Raw genomic sequence first — 15,031 nt, forward strand, 5'->3', positions numbered from 1 at the left:
CTCTAGGTCTGGCTCTCAATCCACTGAGCTACCCAGCTGTTCTCTATTCTTTTTAACTACAGGAAGATTTGACTAAGGTTCTTAGTTTTCTATTTAACTGAAAGATTAAACTTTGTATTGTCTTAGATGATTTTTCATTGTGTTTTTATAGTCGTTTTCTAAATATGTTGACCCAAGGTTTAAGATTTGTGACTGGCAAAGTACTATTAGGCAACCAATCAGTATACTTGCATACACCTACTTTGCTGTCCTTGCTGCCTCATGGAATTTTTCTATATATTAAAATGAATCAGCTGATAAATTCAGTAAACCAAATATAATTATTCCTTCCTGTGCCAGCTGAGTCAGGTGACAGTATTGTTTCACACAATCAACAGAAGAAATTAAACTTATTTAGCTTGGTATAGAAGGAGAACTGGACTTGGAGTGTGAAATAGCTGAGTTCAATTACTTTTCTATTGGTACAGTGAAATAAGGATAAAATCATATGATTCTAAGAAATTGGTAAAAAAAAAAATCGCATCTGTAGTATAAGGAATTCCTGACAAGGAAACTCCCTTTACTTAATATACATAACATGTTCTCCATAACTTAGAATTTTAGAGTTGAGTAGAAAATTGAGTAAAGAATAAGTGAAAGAATTTTCTCTGTCATGCCACTTTAGCTTTCTTACCCTGGAGGTTTTCTCTGTCCTAAAAGTATCTTTTCCCTGGAAGTTCACTGGTCCCTGACCTCCCTTTGGAAGTACATTTCTTTCTTCTGATTGGTTTCTCCCAGAACCTCTACTTTAAGAAAAGTGGCTGGGTCAGCCACCTCTTCATTGTTCTCCAGGTTCTACTCCTAACTGACAGGTTCTCCACCATGCCATAGCAAACCTTTTCATTCTGAAAGTTCACTCTACCCCTTGCCTCCTCACCCTAAAACAGTGATGGGCAAGCTTTTGAGCTTGGTGTGTCAAAATCTGCCCAAAAAACGAGCATAACTCAGGTGGTGTGTCACTTTGAGAAAAAAACAACAACCATAATTTCACAATATTTATAGTTTAAATAACAAAAATATATAATTGTAATATGTAACTATTTAATAAACCAAAATAGGTAAATTAACATAGGTAGAATTGTCATCTATAGTGTACAGAGTGTCTACACTAACACTACAGCAAATGTTTCATCCTTGGCATGCAGCCCCATACTTCTCTGTATGCAGCCGCATGCAGTCACATGTCATCAAAAATGGCTATATGTGTCAGTGCTGACATGTGAGTATACTCTACCTCTGAGGCTCTACTTCTCTAGACTTTCCTTGCTACCCAGTACTTTATTTCATCCTCTCCCTTCTTAGCTTTGCATTGTCTTTCCTTTCTGAAGGAAAGCTCCTGAGGGCAGGGACTGTTTTTATGCTTGTGTTTATTCCCAGTGCTTAGCATTATGCCTAGCATGGAGTGGCTGCTTAGTAATGGTGATTTGATGATTTGACTTGAATGAAAAAGTTATTAAGCAATTAAATGCACCAATTACATAAAATAAAAGGTGATAGGCCATTAATTGCTAAATGAGCAGTATATACAATATGTCAAGAAGGGAGATCTATGTAGATAGGCATAGTTAAAGTTCATTTTTGAAGAGTGAATTTGAGCTGGGCTCTAAAAGTTAGTCTTAGTGATATAGCTAGACAGTATGATAGCACCTTACAATTTTCAAGTTTCTAAAACCTCGTGAGACAGATTATACAAATATTCCCCATTTTACAGATGAACTAACTGGTACTCTGAGAGGCTAAGCTATTTGTCTTAAGATCTAATGATTACTAAGTAGCAAAACTGATTCCCAGATCATTTACTCTTTCTAACACACTATGCTGCCTTGCAAATGGAGGCATATTATCAGCTGAGACTTAGAGGGAGCCTATTCGGATCCATTGAAGGACCTGGTCTTGAAGTTTGTGGATTATCTAAAATGAACAAGATAGATTGGAATGGAGAATTGAATGTGTCTGTCTGATGACCCCAAAAAGGAATCCCAGGGAGGCAAGGATGAAAAGAACCATAGACTTGGCCTCATGGTAAGTCTCTCCCCCAGCCCTGCCCGACTTTGGCTGGAGAAAGGCTTTGTGAGTTTCCAAAGGTCTAGAAGATAGAAGATTTGACCCTTTTTTCAGCTTCTAAAAGCAGTGTATACTTTAGGAACCACGGATATATTAGACGTGTAAAGAGGTAGGGCAGATTCAAGGTCTAGTAGAAGAATGGCAGAAAAGCAATACTACATGAAGATGATATCTTGAGGACTCTAGGAACAGGACTTCTGGGAGAGCTGTATTATCTCCTTTTGCCACACTTATTCTAACCTTGAGCCCTCTCTTCTCTAGATTGTATTCCTGCTTGTGAGGTGTGGGTAGACTTGAGGGAAAGGGGAGGGAGAGGAGAGGGATGTTTTGTACCAAATATATTACCATAATTCGAAACAAATCTAGCTGATTAATTGTTATTAAATGATAATAAATGAGGGAAACAAACCAGTGGGGAATCATTGAGTAGAGCATTGCAAAGACATCCCCTACCCTCTTAAGGCTAATCTAGGACCCTGAGAGGAGATGTAGTAATGGGACCACTGAGTACCTAACATACCAGTTTGAGTTAAGGTTGGGGTAGTAATTCCAGAGCATGTTTTATAGTGATGAGAAGTGTCAAGAGACCATAATTGAGAAGGGACATGGAGGCAGAAATAGAATGTTTCAGTGTCTATTGGTGATCAAAGCAATCTTCATAGTGGACGAACCCTTAGTTCTAACTGGATTGGTCCTCATCATATAAAAGTATTTACTGAGCCCTGCTTGCATGTGGCTCTTGCTATGGTAGGAGATGATCTTTTGAGTAGATTAGACAAACATTATCCATGGACTTTGTGGCATATAAGTTAAGAATTCTTCCATTTATCACTGCCACCCTAAATGTGTGCTGTGAGGAGTTATGAAAGATGCTTGTGGTTATCCCTTGTCTGTTCCCCTATTTGTTGTCAGTTTAGAGAGGTTGAAGGTAGATTTTTCCCACTGTAATGTTAGAAATTAGGCTGCCTGACCTTGTGTCTACAAAGTAGGTGGTATAGCACTATGATTTTATGGCTTAATATGTCAAATTTGATGCTCATTTGATGCCAGGGGTATATTAGCTTTTTAAATTTGTTTCTATTTCTTACACTGATAGGGTACCATTAGTTAAAAGTGCTAATGAGATGGCAAAATTTTGTTAACTTTTATCTCTGTTATAGAGAGTTACATGGATGCCTTTCTGATATTTCTGAGATAAATTTATAATTACCTTATTGGTGGGCCATTTTTATGATAGATCTGTAATCAGCTACATCTCTTTTGGTGGATGCTTTCATTCATGTCAAATAATTTCTAGGCTTAACATGTTTAATGGATAGTTTAACATGATTAATAGAATTCTATAAAAGTAGATCTCATTGCCCATGTCTGCTCTATCCATCATGCTTTCAATTGTAACTGCTTAGAGAGTTAATTGGTATATTGCCTAATGCAAAACTGGCCAAGAGTAGATGGTCATCAGTTTTGAAGAGACTCTTTATATAATAGGGTTCATATACCTTGTTAGTATATTCTTATGCATTATGAAAACATTTGAAAAAAATCTCAAAGCAGAGGCTTTTTTACTGGCAATCACAGTTTCCTCTTCTCACCTTCACCTGATAATTGTAAAGAAAGACCTTTTATTTCCCACTTTTTGTTTCAATCCCTTTGATTTATAGCCTATGCTTTCCCCACTTACTTAAGGGAATTTTATTCTTGCTTGTCTGCCACAAAAAGAAGATGTGGTACTTTGGCAAGAAAGATTGATTTGAAAAAGAGTTCTGGGGGAAAATACCACTTAAGTGTTCTTTCTAGATGCAAGTGGTAATACTGGAAATTCTATTCTAGAAAAAAGATAAGATCATTAATTTATTGAAACTATGCTATTTAAATGTATTGAGGACCACTTTCTTACCTAATTCTGTGACCTGTTCTCCCTCCTCATACATCAATATGCGACACTGACATTATTTACTATCTATTTCTTGTTAGCATACTCTCTCTCTTTGATGATGCCTATTTTCCATCCCGCATAATTCTTCTATGTTATTAATTGCTCTTTACCTGCTATATTAAAATTATTTTCTATCCCCTTTATTGGCACATATATCCTCCCTTTTGTTCACCTACTTTAAATGCTACAAAGCTTCTCTCATGCTATTTCTTTTCTACTCTTACTAAGAATCCCTTAACTATGAGTGACCTCTGAATTTTAGTTTTACTCTAAGGCACATAGTTCCTTTAAAAATGCCTTTATCTGCTTACAACCACCACAAAAATAAGAATACTGTTCCCAGAAATCCTTTGATTTTGTTCATTCTTTCAAAAGTATTCCCTAAACACCTACTAATTTCAGAGCATTGTTTTAAGAGAAGAAGAGGCAATATGGTGCAATAGAAAGACCTACAAGGTTAGAAAGAAAAGCACCTAAGGTTTGGGTTCTGGCACTGCCTATGACAGTGAGCAAATCTTTTAACATGTCTGAGCTTCAGTTTCTTCATCTATAAAATGAGACTTAATGGACCTAAATTTTCTTTTAGTCATTTTTTTTTAATCTGGCCTCTGCTCTCATGGATCTTCCGTATTGAGATGGCATACAAAAATAATTATATAGTACAAGATATTACAAGGCATGTGGATAAGAGATATGCAAGTGAAGTGGTATGTTAGGTTGAAGGAGGAGAAACTCATTTTTGAATAAGAAGTACCAGGGAAATTTCCTGGAAGGGGTGTTATTGAAGTTGGACTTTGAAAGATTAATTGTAATTCAACAGGTGGCAAGAGAAGAAGGACATTCCAAATACATGGTTCAGCATGAGTAAAGGTAAAATATGATGGGGCCTAGACTAGAGCATGGATTATATGTGGTAGGATTCAATAAAGGACCTCAAATGCTGGTCAAAAGAATTAGAGGTTTATCCAGTAAACAGTAAGAATCTATTGATGGTGATGGAATACTATTGTGCTGTAAGAAATGATGAACAGGATGATTTCAGAAAGAGCTAGAAAGACTTACATAAACTGATTTAGAGTGAAATAAGCAGAACCAGGAGAGCATTGTACACAGTAACAGCAGTATTGTACAATGATTATCTGTGAAAGACTCCACTATTCTCAAAAATAAAATGATCTAGGACAATTCTGAGGAACTTAAGACAAAAAATTCTATCTACCTCCAGAGAAAAGACTATTGGAGTTGGAATGCAGATTGAAGAAAGAAAATTTTCACTTATTTGGGTTCTTGCTTTGGGGTTTTTGGTTTTATATGATTATTCTCATACAAAATTGAACAACATGTAAATATGTTTTGCATGATAATATCTATAACCCAAATTAAATTGCTTGCCAGCTCTGGGAAGGGAGGGAAATAATTTGAATCATATAACTTTGGAACATGTAATGTAGAAATGTGTCATTACATGTAAATAAAATATCTTTATTACATAAAAAGTATCTATTGAAGAGAATAAATAGCATGACCTGGAAGAAAAGTTTGGCCGTTTAAAACAAAACAAACATAGTTTGGAAGTAGAGGTAAGATGACCCATTGGGAGGCTATTGTAACAGTCTAAACAAGTAGCAGATGGAGTAGCAGTGGGAATTGTAAGGAAAAAATAGATCAAAGATGTAGAGATGATGAACTGGCATTGGTTTGATTTGAGATGAGAGAGAAGGAAGCATCATGAACATGGGAGAATAGATACTACTGACCGAATCTGAAATTAGAAGATTTGGGGAAAATATAACGAATATCCAAATTGAGATTTCTTCTGTGCAGATGGACATGTGGGTTTTGCATTTTCAAGAAAGGTCAGATCTAGAGATGTAGATTTTGTTGTTATATGTGCAGTTGTAATGACTGAAGCTATAGGAATGAATTGCCAAAAAAAGGCTGCCAAAAAAAAGACAAAAGTGGCAAAGGACTGAAGCTTCAAGGAGGATGAAGGGGACAGATAACAAATAGTATCAGGAGAATCAGGGGAGGGAGGACAATGCTTTCTGAAGTCAAGAAAGGAAAAATATTTTTAAAACTATGAATCTTATTAGTCTATTAGCCTCACATACAACATTTCAACTCCTTTATATGTAGTATGTTAATCTAATTTTATAAGTTAAATTAATTAAAATTTGATCATTTCAAATACTTTCCCATAGTCTTCCAATAATTGTCCCTTTCCACTTTTTTTTTTTTTTTTTTACCCATGTAAGGAATCTGTGGTAGAATCTCAGACTTATTTTAATTTGTATAATCTCATTCTGAACACTGAATTGGTTCTCCTCACCTCACCATCAGGAGGTATAAAGTGTGTTTCTTCACTAGACCTCTTGATTAAAGTTTTTTAAACTTTCTCTATTGTTTTTTTCTGTGTTGTTATTGCATAAATTATTTTTCTAAGTATGGCTAAAAATAAGAATTTCATTATGTCATATGGCACAATAATATTTCATTATATTTAGATACCATAATTTGTTCAACCATTCTCCAATTAATGGGTATACCGTTTTAGTTTCCAGTTTTTTACCACTTTAAAAAAGATCTGCTGCAAATGTTTTTTTTTATACGTGTAGGTCATTTTCTTCTTTATCTGATCTCTTAGAGGCAGAGGCCTTGTCATTGCATTGCAAGGTCAAAGGGTTTGCACGGTTTAGTATCTTTTGGGGTATAATTTGAAACTATTTTCCAGAATGGCAGAATCAATTTACATACTTTCCCACAGTCTTCCAACAATTCTTCTTTTCCATTTTTTGACATTTTTGTCATTTAAGAAGGTCTGTGGTCAAATCTCAGTCATTTTAATTTGCATTTCTCATTATTAGAAATTTGGAGTTTTTTTTTTTCAAATATCTGTTGATAGCTTAGATTTCTTGTGGGCTTTTTTTGTATGATTTGGTTCACTGTATATTGGGAATTGGCTGTTCTCAAATATCAAAATTAGTTCTGTAGATATATTAAATATGATATCTTTTATCAGAGTTAATAAAATTTTTTCCCCATTTCACTGTTCTTCTAATTTTAATTGGATCCATTTTGTTTGTACAAAAATCTCAATTTTATGTAATAAAAACTGTCCATTTTACCCTCATGATTCTCTTATTCCTTGTCTATTGGCAGCTCTGACTATGACTCCACTACTTGGTCAGCTCCAGTGCTTCTTATTTCCTTTATGATAAGATTAAATCCTCTGTTTAATTTTTAAAAGTCTTCTACAACCTGGCCCCAATCTATGTTTCTATCCTTGTTATTTACTAATCCCCATCCCCTACACCGGGGATTCAGTCAAACGGGACCTCCGTAATTCATGCAGCACACTAAAAGTCCCATCTCTGCCCTTGCCTGGATTATTGTAGTAATTGCTTTTCTGATCTCCTTGACTTTAGGTCTCTTATTATCAATTCTTTGGGGAGACAATGAATAATCAGTTAGGGGACCTTGGCTTTAGTTCCAATTCTTCCACTAACTTTTAGGACGACCTAGGGGAGGAGCAAGTTAGTTCACTTTAACTTGATTTATTCCTTGAACCTTAGCTAAAATTGTGGGGTGGGACTAGATGGCCAAAGGTCTTTTCCAGCTCTAAAGCATTTCTCCTGACCATGCTAATTCATTCCTTCTTAATTAAGAGTCAGCCATGCATCTTTTTATCACACAATTGACATCTAATTATTTTAGATGACCTATTTTGTCTTCCCAGCTAAATTGTGAGCTTACCTATGATTCCTTTGTCCATGGCAGTTTTAAGGTAAAAACTTGTCTACCTGATAATAGTAACATTTCAGATTTACAAGGAATGATCTTTCCTAAACACTTTAGCTTTTTTTTAATAGCTTTTAACTTTACATCTCTTCTGTCAGTAAGGTAAGGGATTTTATCCTCATTTTATAGGATGCTAAAGTGAGTTAGAGAGAGGTTAATATCTTTCACAGGATTACTCACTTGTAACTAGGAAAAGACATCTTTTGGCTCTATCTCAGATCCTAAGATTCCCTGTCTGATATTCTATCCAATAAATGTGAATGTGGGGTTAATTCCTCATGGATCTTTTATAGTCATTCATGCAAACCCCAATGTAACCTTCTTGAAAGAGCATTTTCTATCTCACAGACAAATAACATTTTATCAGTGCTTTAGTGAGTGTGAGTCAAGTATTTGGAATGATTCATTTATTTTTTTCTCTCATTTTTAAATTAATTTATCAGTTGACCTGTAAAACATCCTGAATTGGTCAGTTGACTCTTTCAACAATCTGAATGGGTGCAAAATGGAATATGTATTCCATAATGGCTTCCAGGGTTTGCTGACTTCCCTTAATATTTCAAAAGGGTCAGGGAATTTTTAATGGCTGGCCAGCCCTGCTCTTAATTCTTTTATCCTTAACAAGGACGAAAGAACCCAACCTATTTTTGTAGCCTGATGAAAGAAACTGATCAGACTGTTTCATACTGATGCTGAGGTGGGGTTGGGGGGGAATCATTTCACATATTAATTTTTTATATTTTCCCCTCTGATTCATTGGAAGACATAGTATCCTCAGTGAATCATTCCAGATAATGGAGCAAGAAGAAATGCCCAGAAGTGACTGAAGTATAGTAAAATTATATACTTCCATCTAATTTTCTGATTATCATAATTAGATGTGGCTTTCTGCAAATCAAGGATTAAAAATTGTTATAGAACACATTCAGTCAAATATTTATTAGATTTCTTACTTTTGTGTGCTAGTTATTGTATTAGGTATTTCTGATACAAATACAAAAAGTCCCTGACATCAAGGTGCTTACATTCTTTGTGGGAAATACAAAGACAGTGCAGGCATAAAAGGAAGTGAATGTTGTATATAGGTCCAAGGACTTAAGATAATCTCAGGGTTGAATAGTTGATAGTGTGCTCAACTTGCAGAGGAACTGGTTTTGAATCCTGACTTAGTCATTTATTAGCTGTGTAACCACAGGCAAGTCACAACCACTCAGAGCATGTTTCTTCATGTGGTGATAATAGTGCTTGTACTATGTACTTCACAGGGATCTTCTACAAATCAAGCATTTATAATTAACTATGTGCCAAACACTGTGCTAAGGAGCGAACATACAAAGAAAGGCAAAAGAGAGTCCATATTTTCAAGGAGCTCACAGGCTTAAGGGAGAGACACCATGGAAACCATTATGTTTTGTTTTGTTTTTTAGTTTAAAAAAATTTATTTTGAACTTAAACACCCAAAGAAGGCATTTCCATATATACAGCAGAACCAAAAAGAAAAAAAAAAAAGAGGATGAAAAGGGAAACCATGAATCTATCTACTTCATACATTACTTTTTAAAAAGAGCATATCATAAATTCTACATTTTTATTTCAAAACTGCCTTGATTATATGTATTTCTCTCAGAACTTCCCACTGTTCTCTATACATTTTTGGAAATGTTTCAAAAGCCATTTTTGTTGTTGTTGTTGGCTTCTCTGTTGCTAAGCTCCTTTTACTCTTCCCTTTTGACACCTTCCCCTCAAAAAGCTGTGGAAAATGAATATTAACCTGTATCCATTTTTTCCGACCCCAAACAACCTTTTGATCTTAAAGCAAAAATATCTAAGGTTTGAAGCTCTGAGCTGTGTCTTCATGAGGCCATGGGTGGAGTCACTGAATTTATCTAAGTTCTCAAGTCTTTCACTATGTTGTTGTTACTATGTATGTATTTTTTTTTCCTGGCTCTATTCATTTTATTCTTATCAATTCATACTACCCAGCATCCTCTGAGGCTATCTTTTTCATATTTTAATTCAATTCAATACACATTGATTAAGCACTGACTATATGTCAAACTCTGTGCCTAGAACTGGGGATATAATAAGAGCAAAAAGACAGTCCCTGCCCTCAAGGAGCCTACAATTTAATGTAAAAGACAATTTCTTATGGTACAACAGAATTTCATTACGTATATATCCCTCACTTTTTCCTGCCATTCTCTAATTGATAGATATCCCATTGTTATAAAATGTACTGTAAATTGGCAAAGCCATATCTCTTAAAATATTGTATAATTAAGATTTTTAGTAAGTTAGATTGGCCTTCCTAGTTAGTCCAAATTAGTATGGTTATTTGGGGAGAGGGGGAAGGGGGCCATTCCTATAATTTTTCACCTATTTAGAGAATTCTAAGTATGGTAACTCTCTCCATCAATGCATATCAGCCATTTATTCATCCATTTATTTATTTATTCATTTATTCCTTCATTTATTCATTCATTCATCTATTTATTCATTCACTTGTTTCTTTGTTTGCTTGCTTGTTTGTTTAGGAGCAGCTATGTTCAAACAATATGTAAAAATATAAGGTAAGCTGGAGGTAATTTCAGAAGGAAGGTACTAAATTTAAGGAAGGCTGGGAAAGACTTCTCATGGAAGGTGAAATTTAGGCTAAGACTTGAAGGAGGCCAGGGAATCCTGGAGGTGAATATGAGGAGAGAGGGAGTTCTAGGCATGAGTGTCAGCTTTGTTGAAATATGAATAATTGCTGTTTTTATTTTTTGGTCATGATTTCTTCACTGTAGATCTCTCACTTTAGAAACTTTCCATCAAGGCGTCTCTGCAACCCACCTGGCACAGTCATAGAGTTGCTTCAGATTCTAAGAAGTTGTCACTTATTCAGGATCACACAGTCAGTGTATGTGTCAGAGGCAGAAGAGCAGTCTTCTTTACTCTCTCCTGTATCCACTAATGCTATCTCTCAATAAACTTCAAAGTATTATTTAAAGGAGGTGTAAGGACTAAGTTTGCCAAATTGTGCTATTAAATATTTGAGAGTTAAGGGTTTAAAAAATTAAAAAATATATATTTGAGACTAGAGAAGTAACTCTTTGTTTAATTTAGAAAGCATCAGGGCAGCAAAGTGGCTCCATGGATAGAGAGCCAGGTCTGGAGAAGGGAGAGGTCCTGAGTTCAAATGTGAACTTAGACATTTCTTAGTTGGGTGAGCCTGGGCAAGTTATTTGACCCAAATTGCCTAGCCTTTACTCTTCTCTTTTGGAGCTGATACTTGGTGTTGATTCTAAGACTCAAAGTAAGGTTTTAAAAAGAAGAGTGTCTCAGGTGCAGCAGATGAGATTTCAGGAAGACTAGAAAGAAAGTAATGGGGCATAAAATGTGATGGAATAGGATAAGATAGAACTGGATAGTGGAGAGTTAGTTCTTCTTTAGAGTTAGAAGTTGTAAAGAATTAAAAAGGTTAAGTAGTCTAGGGCAGACTAATAGGTCTTAAAATCATGCATATAAAGCCTAATCTTTATATGCATATATATACATATATATATCTGCATACAGAATAGTGGTGAGCAAAGCAATATAATTATAGTGATAGATAAAATGATTATTAGGAAAGTTGTGACTATGATGAAGTGAAAAGTAAAGAAGTAATAATAAGCTCAAAATAGGCAAATGTAATAGATGGTTTAAAAATTATAATCCCTTTTCAGCTTAATTTTTTTTTAATAAGAGAAGTTGAAGCGAGTAGAGGCAGTTTAAGTCAGTATTAGAAATTGGTTGGTGTAAAAAGCAAAAGCATCAAAAAGATTATTTTCAAAAAACATAAAATTAACCAACTACCTTAATATTTTTCATAGCCTTTATTAAGTTCACATATGAGAAACATTTGTCCTTTTAAGTATTTACTCATTGAATACAGTATTAATTAAGAATATAAAGCAATTATATACAAGGGATGGAGACAATTACAAAAGATAGTTATTAAATTAATTTGATTAATTCATTTAAGACAAGAAGGAAAGCTTACAGATGAGAAAAGAATCTTTGTATCAGTTATATTTGACAAGGACTTATTATTCAAGTCACAATGACAACATATAATAAAAAAAAGCATTTTCCTATAGATAAGTGGTCAAAGGATATGAACGAAATTCTTAAAAGGATAATTGCAAATTATTAACAACCGTATGAAAGGACACTCCAAATAACTAATAATTAAAATAGTCTTGAAGTTTTACTTCATATCCAACAAAATGACAAATTACAAAAGATTGGAATAGTCAGTGCTAGAGTGTTTGTGGAAACAGATCCACCAATGCAAGGATGATAGAGTTGTGACTGGGCCTTACCATTCTGGAAAACAATTTGGAATAATGTAAAGGAAAAAAAAGACTAAATTGTTCCTACTCTTTTAACTTGGAGATTCCACTACAAGGCTTATTGTTTGCCAGGATTTCATTGACAAAAAGAAAAGCTCTATGTGTTCTGAAATATTTATAGCATCAGTTTCTGTAGTAGCAAAGAACTAGAAACAAAGCTACCCTTTGATTGGGAAATGGCTAAACACATTGTGTTACGTGAATGTAACTGAGTGTTAATTCTGCTACAGAGATGATGAATATAAAAGTCATGGAAGGACTTATGTGAGTTGATACAATACAAAGTAAATAGCTAAGGAAAGCAATGATAAAGTAAATGGTAAGAACAAGTACCACAATGTAATAAAAAAAAATAAATGCTACAGTACAACAAAGAACAAGCCAGCCAGCGAAGAAAAAATAGGAGAAGATATTTCCCCCATCCTTTTACTACGGTTGGGATTCCTAGTATTAAATATTGTATATAGTACCAGATTTTTTTAGTTTATTTTTGTTTTTTTTTCCTCTTTATTACTATAGAAAAGGTTAGTAATGCAGGAGGAAGTGTATGTAAAACAATAAGAGAAGATACAAATATAAATGTTTTTAGGAGAAAATAAAGTTTAATTATTTTAGGGAACATAGATTGAGACCTCTCTTCCCACTATTTCTTTCCTAGATAAATCGAAGTGAGCAAATCATAAAATATTCTCAGCTATTTATATAAATAAAAGTAAGCCTGGTGATAGTCTTATAGAATTTCTGTAGTCTATAGAAATTAAAATTTTTAAAGTTGTAAAATACATAGCTTCACATATCTCTGTAGGGTTTAATAGACATAATGAAATTAATATTTCATTACTAAAGCAAGAACACCTGATATAGGTGTTGATTATGTAAGACAGAGGAGTAGCACATGCAGATGGGTGTAGCCAAATCAAATTAATATGTAATTGGAGATATTTAACAAAATTAAATAAAACATAGATAATGTTAATATGTGCTTTTCTACATAAGTATGTGACACAGGGATTCTTATATACCCATTAGAGGTCCTACTTTACACTTGAGTTTGCTACTTCTGAGATAAGGATTCTAATTCAGTTTATCCTCATCAAAAGCTCTTGAATCATTTTCTCAGATAATTTTGTGTGTGTGTGTGTGTGTGTGTGTGTGTGTGTGTGTGTGTGTTTTTCTGGAAGAGTGCCACATCTCAGACCCTAATACTTTGATAGAATCCCAAACTCAAACATTCTTTCATAAGGTCATAATTTTAGAGCTGATCTTCCAGCCCAACTCCCTAATTTTGCATCAGAGGAAATTGAAATCCAGATAGGTAAAGTGATTTAGCCAAGGTCACACAGTGGCACAGCTCAGACTTTTTTCCAAATCTACTGACTTGAAATCTAGCATTGTTTACACTGTTTTAGAGTGCTTCTACCTTGCACAAGGGAACCACTGTTTCTCACTACATATTTATTCATCTATGGGCTGCTGTGATCTAAGATACTCGTTAGTATCCTGTCATGGCTCTTTTAAATACCCTGGCAAAATGCCAATAGAGTTAGTTGCCACTAACATAATTTGTTTTCCTCTGTCTTTGTACAATGAGAAGCATACTGTAGAAATCTGGATATACCATAAGATTCTGCTTTCATGCTCCTTGTTCCTTGAAGTGCTCTAATCTCCCCTAAGAGATAATATAGTCTAGCCCCTTGCTTGATGCAAAAATAAATATATTCCACATCCCTTACAAGTAAAGTTTTTGCTTAAAGATTTTAACAGTGACAGGGAATATTAATTGGCTATCCCCTTTTATTTGAAGCATCTCTAGGTGAAAGTTCCTTCTTTTATAGATCCCAAAATGCCCCTCCCTTTACCTTCTACTCTTTGATCCTAATTCTTTACAAGTTATGATACAGAATAAATTTTAGACTGAAAAGATTGCTTATGTTCTGTAGCATTTAAATAATTTTAAGTGACTGATTGAATTCAGAAAAATTATTCCATGACTATTCAGAATCTAGACATGGATATCTCAAATCCATCTTCATTTCAGGTATTTTGCATAAAATTGGCCAGTCTAATGTAGAAATGAAATTTTGAGTTTACCAAAAGGTCACCTGGAAAGTCAAAGAAACTGTAAACATTTTGTAGTTTGTAGGATTATTTTCTTTACAACTGAAATGTTAAAAATAATATTTTAGATTGTACAGGACATTTAAGTTTTAATCTTTGTTTTCAAAATGACTTGCAGCATTTTAACCTTTTCTTAAGACTCAAGAGTCAAGTTTTGTTGGTAGTACACTTACATTCAATTTGCTACTAGATGGCACTAAAGTTTGGAATTAAATCAGACTTGCTCACCTGTTTCTTTGTGGTTCAAAAGTTTAATTTAAGAATCAAGCAATGTGTCTAGTCTAAGAAGCACATTAAGCTAAAGATGAAATTATAATGAACTTTAGTCAGAGAATACTTCCATAAAAATATCAACACCAATATTTGAGCAGTAGCACTTCCTCTAAAGAGCATTACTCGTTCATTAAAGCCAAATTTTTATTGGGTGTTTAAAAAATCTCATTAAAGTCAATTAGCACCAGATGGCTTTGACACTTATTAACAAGGCATAAAACTGGTTAAGGAACATGCTCAGAAGTATCAGAACTTACCTTCAAAGAAGTCACTGAATAACTCACTTAGGCTGCTTAAGAAATAGGTTAATTAAATAAATCCAAAATTAGCAGTTCCCTTGCCTGGGACTCCATCATAAGAATTTTCAGCAGCCCATTTTCTGTTTATGATTTTTTCTATTGATAACAGGGTTTATTGCCTGTTATCT

At 34.2% G+C, this 15,031-nt stretch overlaps 1 protein-coding gene across 1 annotated transcript in view; it reads left to right on the plus strand.

Annotated features, from left to right (window-relative positions):
- PRKX (protein kinase X-linked) overlaps positions 1-15,031 on the plus strand; it is a 144,045-nt gene that overhangs the window by 104,895 nt on the left and 24,119 nt on the right. The gene's annotated exons all lie outside the window — the stretch shown is intronic.

This window comes from Gracilinanus agilis, chromosome 3, assembly GCF_016433145.1.
Source record: "Gracilinanus agilis isolate LMUSP501 chromosome 3, AgileGrace, whole genome shotgun sequence".
Taxonomy (NCBI): Eukaryota; Metazoa; Chordata; class Mammalia; order Didelphimorphia; family Didelphidae; genus Gracilinanus; species Gracilinanus agilis.